Consider the following 21,023-nt stretch of genomic DNA (forward strand, 5'->3'; position numbering starts at 1 on the left):
ATGAAACGTGTAACTAGGTCGGCCCTAAGAATGAAAGAAATTCCTCTAGAAAATAACAACCACGAAGTGCGGATCAGCAGGAAGGCTGGCCACATGCCAAAGAACATCGGACAAGATTGCAAATAGATCCACACGCCAAGAAATCACTCTGAAAATGAAGGAAAACCAACTGGTAAGTACAAGAACTATCCTGAAACCCAAAAACAGTCAAACTGGGAGCGATAACTAGTCGAGAAAGAATCCAAATGGACTAAAAATTTGGAATTAAGCACATGAACCAGCCTGGAGACCGAAAATAGGATCAGTAATGAAAAGCAAGCAACGACTGGTACCTACCGGTAGGAGCACAAAAAACTGCACATTGAACTAAATAAGAACTAAACTGAACGGAAATATTTTTTTGGTTGATGCAAGACTGCTCCTAGACCGGGGATGCTCCTACATTAGACACCCCAGGTAGAAAGATATGTTCCATGAGAGGAAACTCATGAACATCAAAAAGGATTCGGGATAAAGACCCCATGCTCATTTCTGATCCAAACATCTTCCTTATCTGCAAACCTCTGCTTTAGCTCCTCCAGAATCTCAACTGGATTCTCTAACCCCTGACTCCCTTTGTTTCTCTTCCTTTGCTTCAGATCTGCACATTATCTCTACCACAAGACTTCATCCGATTTGCCACCATAAGCTTTTTCTCATCCGGTTCTATCTGTCCATTAGGATTATCTATCAGATCCTTCTATAAACTCATGCCATCTTCTGGTACAACCTCTGCAACTGGTTTTTCAGTACTGTAACTTTTCTCAAGACTCAGAATCTTCACCTCCTTCTTTTTCTCCTTCAAAGAAGTCAATGTGAACTTCTGCCCATCTTTCTCAATAGTGATTAGGTTTTCTTCTACAGTCATAAATAACTCCCCTATCAAACTACCAAGGTCTTCCCAACAAGACATGACAAGCACTCATAGATACAACATCACACAAGATCTCATCCCTAAAAGGCCCAATATTAAAATTCACCAAACACTGTTCCTTTACTTCTAAAATTTGATCACCTTGTAACCAACTTACCTTGTAAGGACAAGGATGCTCAAACCTCTTCAATCCAAGCTTCACTACCATCTCCTTAGATACCAAATTATCAGTACTTCCACTGTCCATAATAACCTTGCAACACTTACCACCTGATTTGCAGACAGTCCGAAAAAGACTCTTTCTCTAAGTAGATCTAGTATCTTCACCGCTCTGCTCCATCATGACTCTTCTGAACATAGGGGATTCTTCTTGCTTTGGTGTACAGTCAGTCCTGGTAACTTCACCTTCTAGCTCCTCATTTTTCACACAACTTCTTGCCATTCCCTGCTTACATTCATAAAATCTATGTCTGGTTTCTCCACACTTGAAACATTTGCCATTCTCTGCTGGTACTGCCACTTCCTTTCCTCTATGTTTTTTGTTTCGGTTCATTACTCCACTTAGGTTTTGATTCCTCTTCAAGATTTTGCTTCTTTGTACTCATCTGCCCCTTGAATTTCTCCTTCCCTCTAGGGTAATTCGACTATCTTCTTCTCATCTTCTCCTCAGCCTTCAAAGCATAATGGTAAGCTTCTTCAATAGTGGAAACCCTCAACATACTCATCTCATCCTAAATGTTAAATGCAAGTCCATTTATGTACCTCTCCACCTTTTCTCTATCCATCTCTCTATGTCCAGATCTAATCATCACCTTGTAAAATTCCTCAGTATACTCTTTCATAGTCATGTTTCTTTGTTTTAGGTTCTGCAACTTCTTGAACAATTCCAACTCATAGTCTCCCGATATGAAATTGGCCTTTAATCTTGCAACCATCTATCTCCACCGAGTGATCTTTATTTCACCATTCTCCATTCTATCTTTCTACAATTATTTCTGCCATAAGGCAACATGCCCTTTCAACTTAGTATGTGCTAACCAGACTCTCTGCGGGTCCTTAACATCCTCAAACTCTTTGATCCAATCAATCAGATCCTCCGGGTTCAACGTTCCGAAAATTTTTGAAACTTCCACTTTATGAAAATTACTCGCTTGCAACATTGCTCTCAAGAATCTTTCCTCTCTTCCATCTTCCGGTCCTTCAGCCTCTTCCACTTCAATCTCTTCACCGACTTTTTCATACTCATCCTCAGATTTTGGGTTCCTCTGCAAACCAACCAATGCATTTCGAATTTTGTTCCTCACCTCATATTTGAAGTCCTCTATCATCTACTCTACCCTCTAGGGGTTTGTCCTTCTAGGCAACATCTCCTCTTTTGCTTTGGTGAATTGCCTCAACTCGGTGATCTGACTACCAGTTTCATTGCCTCTCACTTGACGATCTATTGAACACATGCACAACCTGCCTCCAATCAGAGATCTATCCACACAAAGGAATGCCTCAAGGTTTGCAAACAACTCTTCCACCAACCGGTTCATAACTAGCTCTGATACCAATTAATGCAACCATAACCCGTAAACTTGCAGAAGAGAATTGATCGGCTTATGCAGCAAGAGTAACAGAACAAAAGCAACAAGAAAACATAGCAAGATTATAGAAACAAATCATATTATTGTCTTAGAACCTTCGACAACCAATCGCTTATCATCATACAACCATCATAGAACATCTGGTAGTCAACCGGTGACATGCAGGCCACAAGCCAGATACAATCCATCCAGAACTCTTAGAGTCAACCGGATCACTAATCACGAATCTAAATCTTTATTCTAATTTCTACTTCCTCTACCCTATAAATTATTATATAATACCCTATGTATACCCTCCAGAACGTATCTGGGTCGACGACAAAAGATTACATTTACCAATGTAGGAAAATGAAACGTGTAACTAGGTCGGCCCTAAGAATGAAAGAAATTCATCTAAAAAATAACAACCAAGAAGTACAGATCAGCAGGAAGATCGGCCACATGCCAAAGAACATTGAACAAGACCCCAAATAGATCCACATGCCAATAAACCGCTCCAGAAATGAAGGAAAACCAACCGATAAGTATAAGAATTGTCTCGAAACCTAGAAACAGTCAAACGGAGAGTGATAACTAGCTAGAAAAGAATCCAAATGGACATAAACTATGGAATTAAGCATATGAACTAGCCTGGAGACCAAAAATAGGATTTTCAATGAAAAGAAAGCAACAACCGACACCTACCGATAGGAACACAGAAAATTGCACACTCAACTGAACAAGAACTAAACTGAAAGGAAATATTTTTTTGGTTGATGCAAGATTTCTCATAGACCGGGGATGCTCCTGGATCATAAAATGACAATAGATTATACATAGGCAACCTTGCATGAGCACCATAAATTAGTTCAAATGGTGACTTGCCAATAGCCTTCTTGAGTATCACTTTATCAACCCATAATGCAAGTCTCAGATTTGAATCTCAAACCTTTTATTATTTTCAAGCATCCTCTTAATGGTCTTCATTATGCTCTTAGTACTTGATTCAACCTAACCATTTCCTTGTGGATGATAAGGTCAAGAATAGGACATATTAATATCATACGAGTCACAAAAGTTGACAAATTCTTTAGATCTCAAGCACATTGAGCTATCCATAATTAACCTAGAAAGAACCCCAAATATGGTAATAATTCTATCCACTAGAAAGTCCATGACTACTTTACTTGCAACATTCCTTGATGGAATAGCTTAAATTCATTTCATGAAACAATCTATTGTCACCAAGATCCATCTGTGACCACCACTTGACTTGTCATTGATTTCTCTAATAAAATAAATACTCCACTGGTAGAAAGGAGGCTCTATCTGCATTGGTCTTAGAGTCAATGCACTAGCATATTTAAGTTTACTAGAGAACTTATAGCATGCCTCACATTTTCTAACAAACATATAAGTATCTGAGAATAGAGTTGGCCAATAATAGTCTACCCTAAGAATCTCATGGGCGGTAATCTTAGTTGTGAAATGACCTCCACAAACACCTTCGTCCATCTCCTTCAGTACCTTTTCGGCTAGATAGTAATCTAAACATAACAACAAAACACCATCCCTATCTTTCCAATACAAATCTCCATTAAGAAAGACATATTTAAGTGCTTGAAGTTTCAATGTCATCTTTTTTTTGTTAGTTAATCCTTGAAGACAACTAAAATGTTTTAAGTAGTACATTATGTTAGTGTACCATGGAGTCATTTGAATACTACCAAAACTATTCTCATATGCTGTAACATTATTTACCTGAGCATCGTCTAAGTTTTTTCAACCATTAAATTTGGAAATCTTTGCCCTCTCATCAATTCGATCATTTGGACATCAATGTTAAACTCTTGGATCTTGTTGATCCATCTACACCTACGGCCAGTCACCTTTGGTTGTACAAAAATACCTTTCATGGCTCCATTTGGCACATATGCAATTAATTTTGCTCCAACAAGATAAGGTCTGAAGGTTTTTACTACTTTGACCAAGGCTTTTTTTTTTTTTTTTTCTACCATATCGTATTTCAACTTTGTATCTTGGAGAGACTTGCTAAAAAATGCTATGGGATACTCAAATCCTTAATTATTTTTCTGCAACATGATTACTGCAACAATATGAAAAATGCAAATGAGAAATTTGGAATGATTTACTAAAGTCTGGAAATTTTAGTACAAGTTCCTCTTTAATAGCTCTCTTGATTGACATAAATGAATTGATTGGTCACTCATTAATCCAATCAGTCTTAGCACCTTTCTTCAACACCTTGGAGATTGCCTTAACAATCTTTGCAAAGTTATAAATGATTTTCTCATGAAATTGATATGACCAAAGAATGATTGTATTGCCTTGATCACTTTAGGGATGGGTATTTTATCTATGGTTGCTACTCTTTTAGGATCAATTTTGACACCTTCTAATGAAACAATGTGGCCTAGAAACATACCCTCTGTAATACTAAAACAACATTTTTTGGGATCAAGGGATATCCCATACTCAAGAGCCTTAGTATAGATCTTCTCAAGATGCATACAATGATCTTCAAATTTATTGGAAAAGGTAGTTAAATCATCTTGATAGACTACCATGATTATATCAGTCAAATTATAAAATGCAACATCCATAGCCCTTTGGAATGTTGCCCCAACATTAGTTAGACTGAATGACATTATAACATATGCATAAGTACCCCAAGGAGTTGTAAATGTTGTCTTATATTACTTTGACTCCTTGACTTGCACTTGGTTATACCCTAAGAATCCATCCATCATGGATAATAACTCACACCCAATAATTTTTTGCAACATTGCTTCCAAATTGGGCAATGGGTAGTTATCTTTCAACAAAGACATGTTCAAGTTTCTGAAATCAACACACAGTCTAATGTGTCTATTCTTCTTCCTAACTAGCACCAAGTAAAAAATCCATGAGGAATGCCTAATTGGCTTGATAATCCCTTTGTCTCTCAACTTCACCAGTTCTTTTTACATCTTATGTGCAATTGTTAGATTAATTCATCTATGCTTCTATCTAAAAGGCTTTGCATTTGGTTTCAAAGGAATTTTAGGCTGGTTTAAATCCTTCCTATATGTATTCAAGTCATTATATGACCAAACAATGACATTCTTGTACTTATCAACAATGAAATAAGCATTATTTTGATTTTAGGACTAATCCCTTTTCCAATATACACTTTTTTAGGATATGACTTAGTCCCTAAGTTCACCTCCTCAAGGTCATCTTTATGAATTAGGGGGTTTCAATGTTTTGTTGGGAAAAATGGTGTCTCAACCTTGCATTTACATGAGGTTACTATTTATAGCATGTTTTCATTTAAGCATAAAATGGTACAAAATTCTCCCCAAAGCTTCTAGTTGGCTAAATAAGCATTTCGGTAAAGTTTTGTCACAAGATCACAACTAGTTTTGAAGATACAAAAGTTTCCATTTTGGAAGGGTGCGATGAAAGGTTTAAATTTAATTTTGAGTACTTTAGAGGCTTTGAAATGACCTAAAAATTTGGTGTAAATGGTGTAGCGGTTTATGAGGTGATAAAGCACTTCGCGAGCTTTCGAGTGCTTCAAACGATTCATCAATCAGACACACGATTCACAAGTTATGGCCTTCGAAAGTTTGTACTCTTGAAATAGGAAATATAAAATCCATGAGACACATAAATTAGCTATAAAAAGGAGGGACACATGTTGATGTGTTTTTTGACACGTCATAGGGAGTCTAGATAGGAGATAAGGTCAGCTACATTTTATTAGGTGGTTTTAGCCCATGGTTTTGTAATACCGTTTGACAGTTTCTTGTATTGTATCTCCTATATATGAGGTGTGTGAGATAGAGGTTGTGTGTAAGAGTCTGATGGATATTGAGTTACCTTTGAATCTTTGATTAGTGGTACTCCTATGAAGAGCTTTCTCTGCAAGTATATTGTAATCTATTGTTGATTGTTGAATAATATATTGGGCGGCTTTTGGAGTGTGGGTTTTTTCTCCCGAAAGGGTTTTCCCCACGTAAATCATGGTGTTGTGGTATGCATATTGTTGTGTCTATTTTTGTTGAGTTTCTATAACTATTGTAACAATCTCTAAAAGTTTTTGCATTACCCTCCTCTCAAGGTTAGTGTAGGAAGTTGTTCTGTTACTTAACTTCCTTACATGTTTGGCTATCATTTCTATCCATACCCCTCTCCAATGCAACAAGATATTAATTACCTCCACAAAGATATTGAAATCAATCTATTGTTTATAGCATAACAATTTCCATACGTGCTTTCAACCTATATTCCTAATTCTCTTAGGACTCCTAATGACATGATATTAATAGTTTATCCAGAGTGAATCATGAAATTTTTAACCAACTTATTATCGATGAACATAGTGATATAACATGGGTCTATTTAGGAGGGGCATTTGGTCAAAGTAGTTCCCAAATAGACTTATCATCAACGCACTTATTTTCTCTATTAGATACACTTGAATTACTTTAACTCTCTACATGTGTTTTTAAAACATTTAAAATAAAAGATAATGCATTGTTCCTATGTTCATCTATTTTCATCATTTCAAGTAGAGGAACTGATACCTTGATTTGTGAGAAATTATGAACCATGTCAAAAGATGGTATACTAAAAATACAAGGAGAAATGATCTTTCTTAACTCATGTTTTGAAGTTTTTTCTTTCTCAATGAAAACTTGAAGTGTTGGAGCACTATTTATAGGAGCTTCTTTGTCCACTTTGTTGGCCTTTGGAACATTTTCAAGAACATTGAACTGAACATTTTGATAATTGGGCACCTTGTCGTTATATTCTACCCTTTGGAATATAGATGGAATTTAATTTCATCTTGTGTCTCTTTGACAAACAAACTACTAGGTTTACCCTAGCCCGCATTCATAGTTCTTCTTAAGTTGTAGTTGATCCTTACTTGAGCAACTGTAACAATTGTGAGATTTCTAATTTCTTCTTTTGAAGGTCTTCTCAAACTGACCTCCCTCTTATCTGAGTCTGGAACATTCATTGTTTGACTTATTTTCATATTAAATCATCATCATTGGAGAAAACCTCCTAATAGTATCGTTGTCTACTATGCCTCTAATTTGTGACATCTAACTCACTTTCATCATCCTCAGATGAGGTTGTTTAGTGGTGAATAGGGATCCACAAAATTGGATATGAATCCAATTATTTTCTAAAGGATCACCAAACATGAAAGAGGGAGTGAAATCAATAGTTTCAACCCCAAATGGAATGGAATGCTGATTATACTTTACTCTCTCTTTGTTTGAGTTGAAGGTGCTTAAGGGAATTGAAATGAAATGTTATATTAAGGGTAAATGATGCAAAATTAGCGTAAAATAACATGAACACTGAACTATATATGTGGTATGCAAACGCAAAGCTAGATCTAAGGTAAAGGAACAAAGATCAACCTATGTTTGAAAATCTAGCCTGAAAGTAAAGAACAAGGTGGCTTGGGGTGACCCTATTCTCTAGATATCAGATGTGAATGAAAAAAAATCTTTAAAGATCAAAATGTGGCTCAAAATGTTCTCCCAAAAATTCATCAAAATTTTGATGGACAAGGTGGTGTGGGGCAATCTTGTCCTTCACTCATTGCCCCCACAAAAGTCACATCTAATCATCGTTACATCTCCTCTATTGGAATCTACATTTGTAGCTTCTAGATCTATCACCTGCACATAGAAAGAGGGAAAATGGTGTTGTTGATAAGGGTTTACCTAAGTCAAACCTCGGGTTTGGAATTAACCCTTAAATTGAATTAAAATTGTAAATGAAAATAATGAAGTAAATGTTGATTGATATAGCTCAGATTTGTTACAAGTGATAATGGTTGATGATGCAATACTATTTGAATGTAATCACAAGTGTTGATGCAATAACATGATGAAACATGACAAGACATGAATGGCCTAATCAAACATACACACTTTCATGATAATTTAATTGATTTGTTGCTCCATGGTGTGTGGATCTTGAAGAATGCTTGTAGAATATTGTGGGATGAAATGTTGCCTTGATGCTTAATGAATGCTTGAAGGTGGATATGAACTGAATTTCATGGATGTCAAAGTAAATTGAAATGATGCTCTTATATAGGGTTCCCAAGGTAATTTACCAATTATGCCAAACTCCAATGGTGAAATTAAGACACTAAGATCTAAAATCACCAGGAAGGAAAAGTTCACCAATATATTTGAAATAGGTCCTATTTAAGGAGGACAAGGATGCCTCGAGCACCCCTATCTAGATAAAGGTTCCCCAAGCACCCCCATCCACCGAAAATGAGATAAACAAGTGGGAAATAGAGAGTACACAATCTAATGGCAGGGTTCAAATCACCGTGTATAAAATTGACATTAGTTTCGAGGTAGAAGGTTGACAATGGACCTGAGTGAGTGCTAAGATGGGACACACTAAAGTAGAGAAACAAAAGGTGGTGTAAATTATGCAGGGTTATAATTTACGATACTACAAAGGCATATTCATTTTCCACAACATATGGCCTAATTTACAACATATTTATAGAATGATCTTCCTCAAAATTCTCATCATCATACTCAACATAGGATAGATCAAGTCCTTGAATAGACTGAGCTACAACATACTGCAAAGGAGAGTGTGGAAGAATACAAGAAACACACAAAGGAGTATCATTAGCAATGTTGGCATGGGGCCTCTTCAAAGGATCTAGTGTATCTTTACCAGTCAATCCATTCTGATTGTTGTTACTCACTAGTTTTCCATCACGCCAATTAGTATTATATGACATGTCATGCAACCTTGGGTTGCCATTTATATTATAGTTGGGCCTATCATGTGAAATCCCTTTCTCACTTTTAGCTACTTTATAGCTCAAATATTTAAGTGCACTAATTACTTTTCCCAAGCTGTCTTCTTTCTTGGTTTTCTTTTGTTGACATCCTTTTGGATTATGTATAATCTTGACATCATCTCTTTTGTCCACTTTGCTTAAATCTTTTCTATTATTTTTAATAGTCAATTGAACCTTAAATGCATCCTTGAGCATTGGAGGTTCTCTTTTCCTCAATTCAAAACTCATTTTGGGATCAAATACATTGACATACAAGATTAAACACATGAAATCATTTGGCTTCAAATGATTTAGGATTTTATTAAAAATATTTATAAACTTTGCATCGATATCTGTTTTGGATGTTAGTCAACTCTTGTAAGGAAAATTTTAGATTAGAATGATCACCATACTTCTCTTTAAACATTCATTCAAATTCATTCCAACAAGAAATTGATCCATCTAGTAAAATCCTATACTAGTTTCTAGCATCTTCAATAAGGGACTACATGAACAAATTTATCACCACATCCTCTACCTCTATCTCAAAATTGTATATAACATTCATGAATGCTTTAAGTGGTCCTCTCTAGATAAAACATTATTTCCATTAAATTTTGCTAGAGCATTCTTAACCTCATTATCATTTGGGTTAGGGTATCTGGGTATCCCAGTGAAATCAATTTGCCTATACCTATCTAACGACATTAGTCCCTTGACAAATAGATTTTGTCTTTGATTTGGTGGAAAACTAGCATTCTATTTTTTCTAGTTACTAGGTGGTTGTTGGATATTTTGATTTGTATCAGGCTTGAAATTTTGGTTGCCTTGAGGATTTTGTTGCAATACATTTTGGGCTGCAATGGGGGTTGTTGAATAACAATTTGTTGTCATGGAATATTTATCTATTTCAAGCTAGTGTTTGGATGTCCTTGAGGATTATGCATCATTGCTTGATTCATATATCACATGAGGGCTTGTCCTAGATACTAATTATATCCAAGTTGTTGGTATCCAACCCCTCCTAAACTTACATTTGGAAGGTTATTTTGCACAAGAGGATGAGTATATATAGGTGGTTGTGAAATTTGAGGTTGTGAGATTTGTACATGAGAAATAGGGACACTTTCTATTATAGACACTGTAGGATTAAATATTGGAACACTTTAGTATTGCACATGTTAAATGGGTGCACTAATTGCAGACATTTGTTGAACACTTATAAATCGGTAAGATGATGCAATATTGGACACAAAAGAGGTTGCAAAATATTAAATACATGATATGAAGAACCACAAACATTAACAAGAGAAGCACTTTGTGCATTTGAATGTACATATCTTAGATAACTTGCAAAAGCATTCACAATAGATGTATTCACTTGAGTTGACATACTTAAAGGTGATAGATAGTTAAAGGAAAGCATATGCTGGATTAATTGATCCCTTTCCTTCAACATCTGTATTTGAGCCACATAGGCTCTCATCTAATCAATTTATTGTTTTAACTCTTCATTTGTGAGTTCCCTTGTATTATTGCTAGACATTGAACAAGTGTTTGCTTCAATAAATTGGATTGATTGTACTGGTTATGAAGCTAAAGGCATATAGGATGAGAGACCAATTATGTTTGAAATAGCTTGAGCATATTTCAAAGCTAGAACAAATGAAACTACGTTTTGAGAATTTATGGCCTCATAATAAACCTGTGAGTGTGCTTTCCCTATGGCTTCATCAAGGTTATCTTGTAATTGTTGTGCCTTTACAAGGTCTATTATAATTGAAAAGGTCGTACATGGCTTGGGTTTGTTTGCAATAGGAAAGGTATGAAATTGAAAAGGCTTACTCCTCATCACCTTCAAAATCAATTCCCAAAAGTGGTCTATTATGGGATTCATAGAATGTGAAGTCAACTTTACCATTTCTTTTATGAGATCTAGATGGTGCCCTTTGAATATTTATCAAAGGAGTGGTCATGGTACCACCTTTTTCTCATTCTCTCCTAATTAACGGGCTTGATTGGGTCTCCTTGATGTATAAATATTCTACCGTACATATTAGGTCTTATCACTTCAATGCTCACAGTCTTGAGATTAGATGCTTTTGAAATGTACACTATTTCTCATTCACTCATACAATTTATTCTATCTTTACAACTCGTTGGTTCAAAGATTGACTAGAGTCTCCACCCTTTAAAGGGGATATTTTAAAAAATAAGAAAAATATTTAGAACTTAAAAATTCTCCAACAATTTCTCTCAAATCTCACTTAAAATTTAACAATAGATGACATATATAAGCCCTTTCATACCCGCAACAGACTACTAGACTGACTTGATTGAATTTTATTTTTTAATATCGAACCAAAGATTCTATGTTAGGATCTAACAATGTTTATCAACTCCCTACTAGATTTGCCAAATTGTTGGTTACTCCAACTAATTATCCTGGAACTCCTATGAAGTAGCCATGTTCAAGCAACAAGTTTTAAGGTCAGAGGCCAAAAAACAAGATTCAACTACAAGTTGATATCCTCTACACTTTAGGCTTTGTAAAACCTAGATAGGTAGACCTTACAATATCCTACTATTTAATATTTTTTTTTTGAGATATTGTATTTAAGCAAATGATTCCCAATGAAAATATACCAATCAAAATTTGATTAACCTTTAATTTGGCTATACTCTTGGTTATTCAACATACATCTAGCAATTGAGAATAAAGATTCTAATCTAAACCTACACCTACAATAGAAAATAAAAGATCTTGAGAATTTGATTGTTTCTAAGCTAGACTTGAGCAATATTATAGATCGATGCCTAATTCCTAGGGTGTGGAGTCAAATATTAGATTATGAATGCAACTCAAACAACAATTTAATTCAATTTAGTGGCCCTTTAACATTAATGCAACTATTCACGTGGCTACACAATTCTACTTACAGATCCATAAAATACTCTCTAACTAACTATAATTTGTACATAGCATTTAATTTTCTGCTTGAAAGAAATCTATACATAAATCACACATCCACATAATATTTGTAGTAAAAACCCATAATATACTTGATATTATTGAGTTATATGAAATTGAAAAGTACAATATGGAGATTAATATTAAAACTTTTCCATTGTTTGGTCAAAAAATAATTGGAATTGTCACAAAAAATTAGCGTTCATTCACTATAAAATTATTTGAACTCTTAACCAAACTCTTCCTACTCTACCTTCCCAAATCAAAAATTTAGAACCCTTTGCAAAGGTCTTGAATTTCCTTTTATAAAGCAAGGGAGCACATAAGATTCATACCATGTACAAGTGTCAAGAACCAATTTGACAATCTTTAAAAATAAGGAAAATGCCATAAGGCATCTTTGCTTGCATAAGAAACAAAATAATATTTACACCACTTGGAGGGAATGTAGAGTAGATGAAGTAGTAGTGTCAAAAGGTTGATAGATCACTATTTTTGAATTGGTGGTAGGAGGGCAATACTTGAAGCTAAAGTTTCTTTCAACTTCAAATTACCCATGTACAATTTATCATGTGCCTCATACATCTTAACTTGCTCCTCTTTCAATTTTACATGTTCTTCCTACAAATTTTGGGTGGCCGCTTGACTAAACATGGTTGCATGAACGGTTAGAGCTGATGCCTCTAATGCTGATGTATATTTCAAATTTTTAACCATGATATTTTGCCTCGTTTCATTGGTCATCTGCAATAGTTGTGGCTTTTTAGTCCTAGGGGCGAACACCCAAAATGCTACAACCTAGGATGATATCTTGATTGTCTTATCCCTTGCTCCACTTCAAACTTAGAAGTAAAAATAGTGTCCTTTTGGCTTCTAACCTCGTCCAACAAAAATACCAATTATAGCTTGGCATTGGCAACATACCACTATCCTGCGCCAATTTCCTCGCTTCATCAAGGGTTACATTAATATCATCAAAATTTACTTCCTTAAAATGGAAGTTGTAATCTCATAATGTTTTTCCTTTTCAAATCCTATTTTATATGTCTCCACCTTCTCTTTCCACTCCTTTGTTTCCAATTTTACTCAAAATCCTTTAAACTCAGGAGTTTTTTATAAAATCATCAAATATGAATGATGTTGATGCAATTACCCTTTCATCATCTACTACCTCATGAGAAGTTGGCTTATGCACATTAATTCTATCTTCTAGCACCTGAGAAATATTATATTCCCTGAGTGGTGACCTCAAAGGTTGATCCACCTCTTCATCACTAAATTAGCCCATACTTTTTACCATATGCTTTGTATCTCCACCCTCTGCCTCAATTATGGAATATTACACAAGAGGAGGTTCATCATCAATATTTTTTCACTTTGAGGGTTGTTGTTGTGGAGGGATTGGTGGTGGTTTCTAGATAGATTGAGCATATTGCTCAATTATCTTAATACCAGTGGCCTTTAGTACTTGCATCTTTGGTGGCTCATAAACTAAACTTTTCCCTTCCATTGGGGATTTACCATATAACTTATCAAAATTATCAAGGATGAGGTCAATTCTATTTATTGGATATTTAAAATCTACTTCAAACCCAAGAAAATCATGATCCAATATTTTCTTCACAACTTCTTTCTTCATCAAAATATCCCACTTCTTCCTTCTTTGGAGAACATCTCTTATACTCTAATAGTTTCTTATTACATCTTTTGCATAATATACCTCATGCTAAAAATTCGCTCTCTTCAAAAGATAATTTCTGAACTATTGAATGAATCCTTTAGGATCACATTCTCTTAAGACACCAAACTTCAAAATATATCTTGCATTTCACATGGGTATCAATATCCATTAATATTTTAGCACCAATGAAAAAATCTGAATACTTTATACGATAAGGTAAAAAGGTGTGTTTCTTTTGCCTTTCCATTAATTGCTTTTCAATCCAAATTATTTGTCACATATATTAGAGGAAAGCAAGCCTAGGGGGAACAAATGTAGGTAAAATGTGAGGGGCTTGTGGGCAACCATGCAATCTAAAGACGATATAATCTAACTAAACCAGCTAGTCACCTAAATTGTTATTATGACCTACATTAGGACTCTTCAACATCAATCTCAACAATGCCACTGTTTGTCGAGGCAATATCTCTACTGTTAATCCAAAGAAACCTATTATCTTCACAATAAAACAATTGTGAAAAGTCACAAAATCTGCATTAGGGCACTTCAAATCCCACACAAATGTCCAACATTGGCCACATTGCCTCTTATTTTGATTATCAAAGATTTGTAGCTGTAACTTTTTATCCCACTCAACTCTATTTTTAAACAATATCATATGGCACAAGAGGGAATATAATTCGAAATTAATATCCCTTTGATTTTCCCTTATCCTCATTAACACTTCATGAATTTCCTTAAAAGTATATGGAGAAAAATCATACTCAATACTCACTACGAGGTTCTATATACATAGTTCCATACACATGAGCTCAATAGGTGTCATGTCTTCACTATCTTTCCCTAAAACTTGACAAAATGCATAGTAATTCTTGATGAAATATCTTTCGAAAGCTATTTATTGGAAGGGTTCTAATCCATCGCCGCAGATTTCAAGTTTTCCATCCCTTTTTCCTATACATGGGGATTTCTCCCCACCTCAAAGTATTTCTATGCTTTTTATAATTCTTCTTAATCTCCTAAAAGTCAATATGCATAATATAATCTCTTCTTAACGTAAAAGTGTCTATAATTGCCACCTTGTTTTGGGCTACCAATGGTGAACCATCACTTTTCCTCACAACCTTAGCAATAGAATCATAAAATTTGGTTAGAACCTTAATGAAATCCACATCCACAAATACATTGGGGACAATCAACTTACCTAGGTCATAGGTCCATGCATTTGACATAGGGACCTCTCTTTCCCTATTTCTATGAAAATATTTGAACAATTCCCACCTTGAAATAGGAATCTCAATGTCACAACATATTGCACAATAATCCCTAAACAATTTCTTGTTTACTGGTGTATCCATATTTGATTGTGGCAAGATGTCTAAAATATCTTGATGCAATTGTCTCTTCTTTCTGGTAGGGGTTGACACTTCATCAATTTTACTCATTCTAAATAAAAATAAATAATCCAAGGTTTCCAAACTAGAAATCTAGGGCACAATCCAACCACCACAACCTTGAACTATAATAGACATAGCACAATTTCAACCTTATATCACCAACAAGAGACGTTAGAGCACTTATGATTTTATAGCTTGTTACGAACCCTATAAGATGTAGGTAGTCACCTTAATGGATGCAGAGCACCTCAAATTCTTCTTTAAATATTGAATGAGTGAAAAATAATGGACCAACTTGACATTTATTTGCATAGATTTCCATCTACCTTAGTCTTTTCTTCATTAATTTTGAATCATGCGAACAAATACTGAATTTGGTAGCCACCCATTGTATTTAAATTTGGATTGTTGATTAGGTAAAAATAGTTAGTCATGATTATGTCACATCCATTTGACTTAACAAGTCACTATCTCATTTTGTGGTGTCAACACATGGTTGCTTTATCCAATTTCCACAAGTTCGCAATCAATATAGGTTCTATTGATTGCTTTTTTAGGACACTTCAAACACAAAATGATATATTGAGTATTCTATCCTCTCTTGAACAAAGAAAACTCATATGCTAAAGAATATTATCAAACGAGATAACTCCAATGTTTACATTGTGAACAGTCGACTTTAAGTTCTTGATAGACTCAATGTGTTTGATGTGATCTTGTTGGTAATCACAAAGGGACTTATGCTTATGAATACAACTGTAACATGGAATCTAACTTAACTCACTTGGAAAATAAAAGATAAAATAGATGAAAGGTGTGGGAACCTAATCTAACCCTAAGAATGTAGGAAATGATTGTTGACTTGATGATGCCAAACAAAGCTTTGCTTCGCCATGAGGAAACAACTACATAAAGATGGGTACAATATCCTAAGAATGAGCGAATTATTTTCATATTAGTCATGCACATCAACAACATGAATAATGAGCATAGAGTAATTTCAATTAATCTTTTAGATAAGTTCAATCTAACGACGCACTACAACTTGCAATTCCAAGTGGTATGAACATTAGGCTTCACCATTCATCAACAATAAAATATTTCATTCATCTAACACATCTAAACTATGAGAAGTAGAGACCATGAAACATGTTGAAATAGCACACAAGATCCACCATATCTTCAATGAAAAATAATATGTTTATTCCAATAAGCCTTGGCAACAATCTCCTTTACTCCTACTCTATTGCTACTTTTAATTTCTTTTTCTACAAGCTGTCTATTATTCACTGACTATTTTTTATTAACCTTTATAAATGAGAAAACTGAGCCTTATATATAGGTTTCCTTACAATTCAATAGCTTAGATTGATTCAAGATCAATGATCGAGATTGCATAATAAAACCCTAATTAAGGTCAATTAAAACTAACTTCATTGGACAAATGATAAAATTACAATACATTAGACATATGTCATTCTCTAAGTGTGAGCTAGTAGGAAATGAGGTTAGTTATTTGAAACAACATATGATGCAGTTCCATGTGTCACTTACACCTTTACTAGATGAATCAAGTTCACTATACTTGGACATCTTAACTTACAATCCCCTAATTAGTTTGGTGATGATTGGATGCCACCTCAACATGCACATCATGTAGTTCATTTTGTGTTGGGGCAATAACTCTTGATACTCAACATTATCCAACTACTTGATGTGATGAAGACATACACATATTCCCAAATTGTATCATCTGTGTGATCAAGTTGACTTTCTAACTTTTCTTAACTCTTTTGAAACTATCTCTCCTTGACCACAATCACTTTTCCATCTTCACACCTGAGAATCAACCTCCTTATTTCACTAACCATGATGATGTTTGATCCTTACTTCATGATGCCTATGTTTGCTCATCATGTGCAAGTTTATCTTCTTGTTTGGGAAACTCACAATTTTTAGTATTTCACCTTAAACCTTTAATTCCTTTACTTGATGTAGAGGGTATCTCCATGTTTTACTAGCATTGAATCTTGGATTTGTGAAGAAAATTTAGGATAATCACAAAGTTTCTTCATTTCCATTGCTAGTCCTTGAATACCTTGATGATGTAAAGCAACCTTCATGTGGTGGTTGTATCCTTATATTTGTATATATTTGAATCTCTTCATGTTGATTTTCCCTAAACCTTTACCCCCTTCACTCATGATGTAGTTAAATCCTTGAATGTGTTAAGCTCCTCATGTTGAAGGCCTTGAACTACAGAGTAATATCTATGTAGTGATTGTATCCTTTAAGTTAAAGGTATTTTCATCCTCCTCATGTTGATGTAGGCCAACATCATCTTGATGTTGATTCCTTTGATGTTGCAATGTTGACCTTCTCCTTCCATTGAGGCCTCCTTCTTATGGTTGATTTTTGATGATAGACTCCCTTGAAACATGTATGTGAAGACCTTGAGCCTAGGTGCCTTCCTCTTGAGCTCATCATCCTTGTGGGATAAACCTGAAAGAACAATAAACTTTACATCAAACAACATGTGCTAAATGAGAACAAGACAAGCTCCCATAAGATCCAACCCCTAAGATCCCTTTTCATCCCGAAAACAACATTGAGAAATCAAGAAATACGAATTTGAAAAGGCATTTTGCTAGTAAAAATTGTTTGCTCCTTATATTCATAGGTTTACCTCTTAAGTCTTCTTTCCTAGGGTGAGATTGGTGTTGGATGAATGATTTGATCCCTTCCTTTATATACCCCTTTATATTAGTCATCTCCACCATCCTTTAGGTTGGTTGGGATTTAGAATTGTCTATTTTACCTTTTTTAAATATTGATTTTCCCTTTAACCTAAGATAATATAGGGCTTGCCTCTATCTTGAGTAGGTTTGTGAGGGTTTAAATGCATAAGGGAGTGCATTTCATCTTGGTGCTTGTAGAATTGTGTTGGTGTGATATTTCTTACCTTTCTTGCATAGATTAAGGTTGGCCATATGCATATTTTAACTTTTTTTACCCTTACTTTGTGATCAAGTTGGCTGCATTAATATCCTTGATTGAGAACATATAAATGAATGTTAGGTTGCCTTCACAAAACACAATCATCTACCAACATACTTGCTCCACTCTGCCTAAGAATTCTAAGTTTGATTTAACATGTTCTAAGGTTTGATATAGATGCCTCTGATATGATTTTATCCCCCTTTAGGTCTATTTTTTGTGTCTCAGGTTTGAGTTTGATGTTTGCAAGTTAAGCTTTAAGGCTTTATTTTCATGTTCTAGGTCTGATTTTAGATATGATTTTGACTTCCTTTGAGCGCATTTGAAGGTTGTCTCTACACAACATGATTGAAGGCCTATTATGCACATAACATGGATGAGATTAAGGATTTGATATACACAAATGAGTGTGCAAGGCGAGATTTACGAGTTGCCTTGCACTAGTTAGATGTCTGAACCAAATTAATGTGTATGATTTCACAATAATTACCAACATGGACACATTATAGGGGTAGTCTTGCACAATGTTGCCCTGAGCAGGTTTAGAGACCTTGCTTGCATAAAGACATAAGGGCAGAATTTAGGTATAGGTGCATAAGTGAGGAGCAAAAATTAGACCCCCCTTTTGCACAAACATGAGTTCCAATGCACACTTAAGAGGTTTGATCCAAAAAAGTGGAGAATATTTGGAAATGATGCTTGCACAAAGAGGTAGGTACATTCAAGGTGTAGTCTTGCATAAAAGAACATTGAGTGCATATGACATAGGTGGATGCACAAAATGTCCAGCGCATATGACAAATACTATGCATGAAAGACCATGGGTGGATTTGAGGGTGATGCTTACACAAATATATGCATACCACAAAGGAGTTCATCCCTTACGACAAATTTCTAATTTTTTTTCTTTGATCGGTTAATAGGTCATTATATTGATATTAGAAAAGAAGTTTACAATCTACAGTATACAAATATAGCATGAAACATATTATATTAGTCTCCTAACATATATGTCCATGATGTAAATCTACTAAGAACTTCCAAGGAACCCCTTATATACAAAATGTACTTGGACATATACAATTATCAACAACTGACTATGCTAAAGAAATCCTAACTTGCCTCTCAAACTGCCTTCCCTTTCACATGTGCCGAAATAATGGTTGTTGTCTTCGCATTCTCCTTTCAGATTGAAGACTCCCCAAGCAACATCCTACGCACATTGTTTTCTATCATCGAACCTGCTGGTCTACCACATTTGTGTCGCACCAAATATTCTACCACCTTTTGCACCATATTTTCATTGTGTGGCCCCCATTTGACAAGCTCCTCTTTGATGCTCTATGCTTTAGTTGACTTGAGGTATGCCTTGACGTCGTTCATGCCTATCTGAGTTGAGGCCTTGCATACCTCCTTGTTGCAATTGGAACTCCAAAGGAGGAAAGGCTTCAGAGGAGGTGCAAAGTTACTCACATGAAGCCAATCACCACAAGGGAAAACAAATACCTCATTGTCTCTTGCCAATGTTCTTATGATCCTTTCAATCCCTTGACACCACTCCATTCTTACATAGTTATTCATGATCCAATCACAATGTCCCTCATCTCCAATTCAAGTCACCAAGCTAAAAAATTTATGGCAATGCCCACATTTGTGCAGTATCAAAACTAGGCATTGAGGTACTCATCACCCAGGACAAATTGAGGAAGTCATGGTCATCAAATAAAAAAATGTGTGACAATCCTTCATCTGAAATGCATCCCCAAAAGGCTACCATTTGTTTAGAGGATTGTAGAGAGAAGTAAGCCTCCATACCACTCACACCTTGGATTTGCACACTTTGTTCTCCAATCTTCGCAGAGACGCAAAAGAATGGTGCCCAACCCACTCACAACCCTCGATTTCTATTACATCACAAGAAAGCTACCAATCCAATTCTTAACGAAGAGAGTATTTATGAACCATAAAGGATTCTCACCCTTGCCCTCACCAACTATGATGGGATCAATAAATTCAAGCTCATTAACACCATGGTTGTTTTCCCAGCTCGAATTAGAAATAATTCAATACTACAACCCTTTCAACGACATAATTCAAATGAACTATGCATTGAAACATCCACCACCGCTGCCAGCACCATTAATGTATGCCCCTTATAATTTTTTGCAGCACTTCATCCAATCTCACCTCAAAGGCTCGCATGAGTGATGTCAATTCTTCTTCTTCCTCAATGGTCTCGATCCTTAAAACAAATATCATCGATGTACAAACCATCTCATCCTCATCAATGCAAAGGCCACATCATTTTTGATAAGGTCGATTAGACCTTCTAAAAACAATAGTGCCACTTCCAACCTCCCATTTTATCTCTCTTTTTGAATAATTAAATTTTCATTATACCATTTGAATTCACCATTTTGTAGTTCAACTACCTCTTTAGCTTGCACATCTCCATCACAATTACCATCTCTTAGCACATAGGATACCTTGAATTTTTGAAACACTGTTAGCTGGTATCTGATACTCTGAATAGTTTTGTCGATCTTCGAGTAAGCAACTTCCCCTTTCAGTATAGCCTGTACTATTTGTACTATTGAAAATTGCATACCCCTTTGTAATTTGACCTACATCTTCTGTAACCACTTTGGTGTC

Source organism: Cryptomeria japonica, chromosome 11, assembly GCF_030272615.1.
Source record: "Cryptomeria japonica chromosome 11, Sugi_1.0, whole genome shotgun sequence".
In the NCBI taxonomy this organism is placed as follows: Eukaryota; Viridiplantae; Streptophyta; class Pinopsida; order Cupressales; family Cupressaceae; genus Cryptomeria; species Cryptomeria japonica.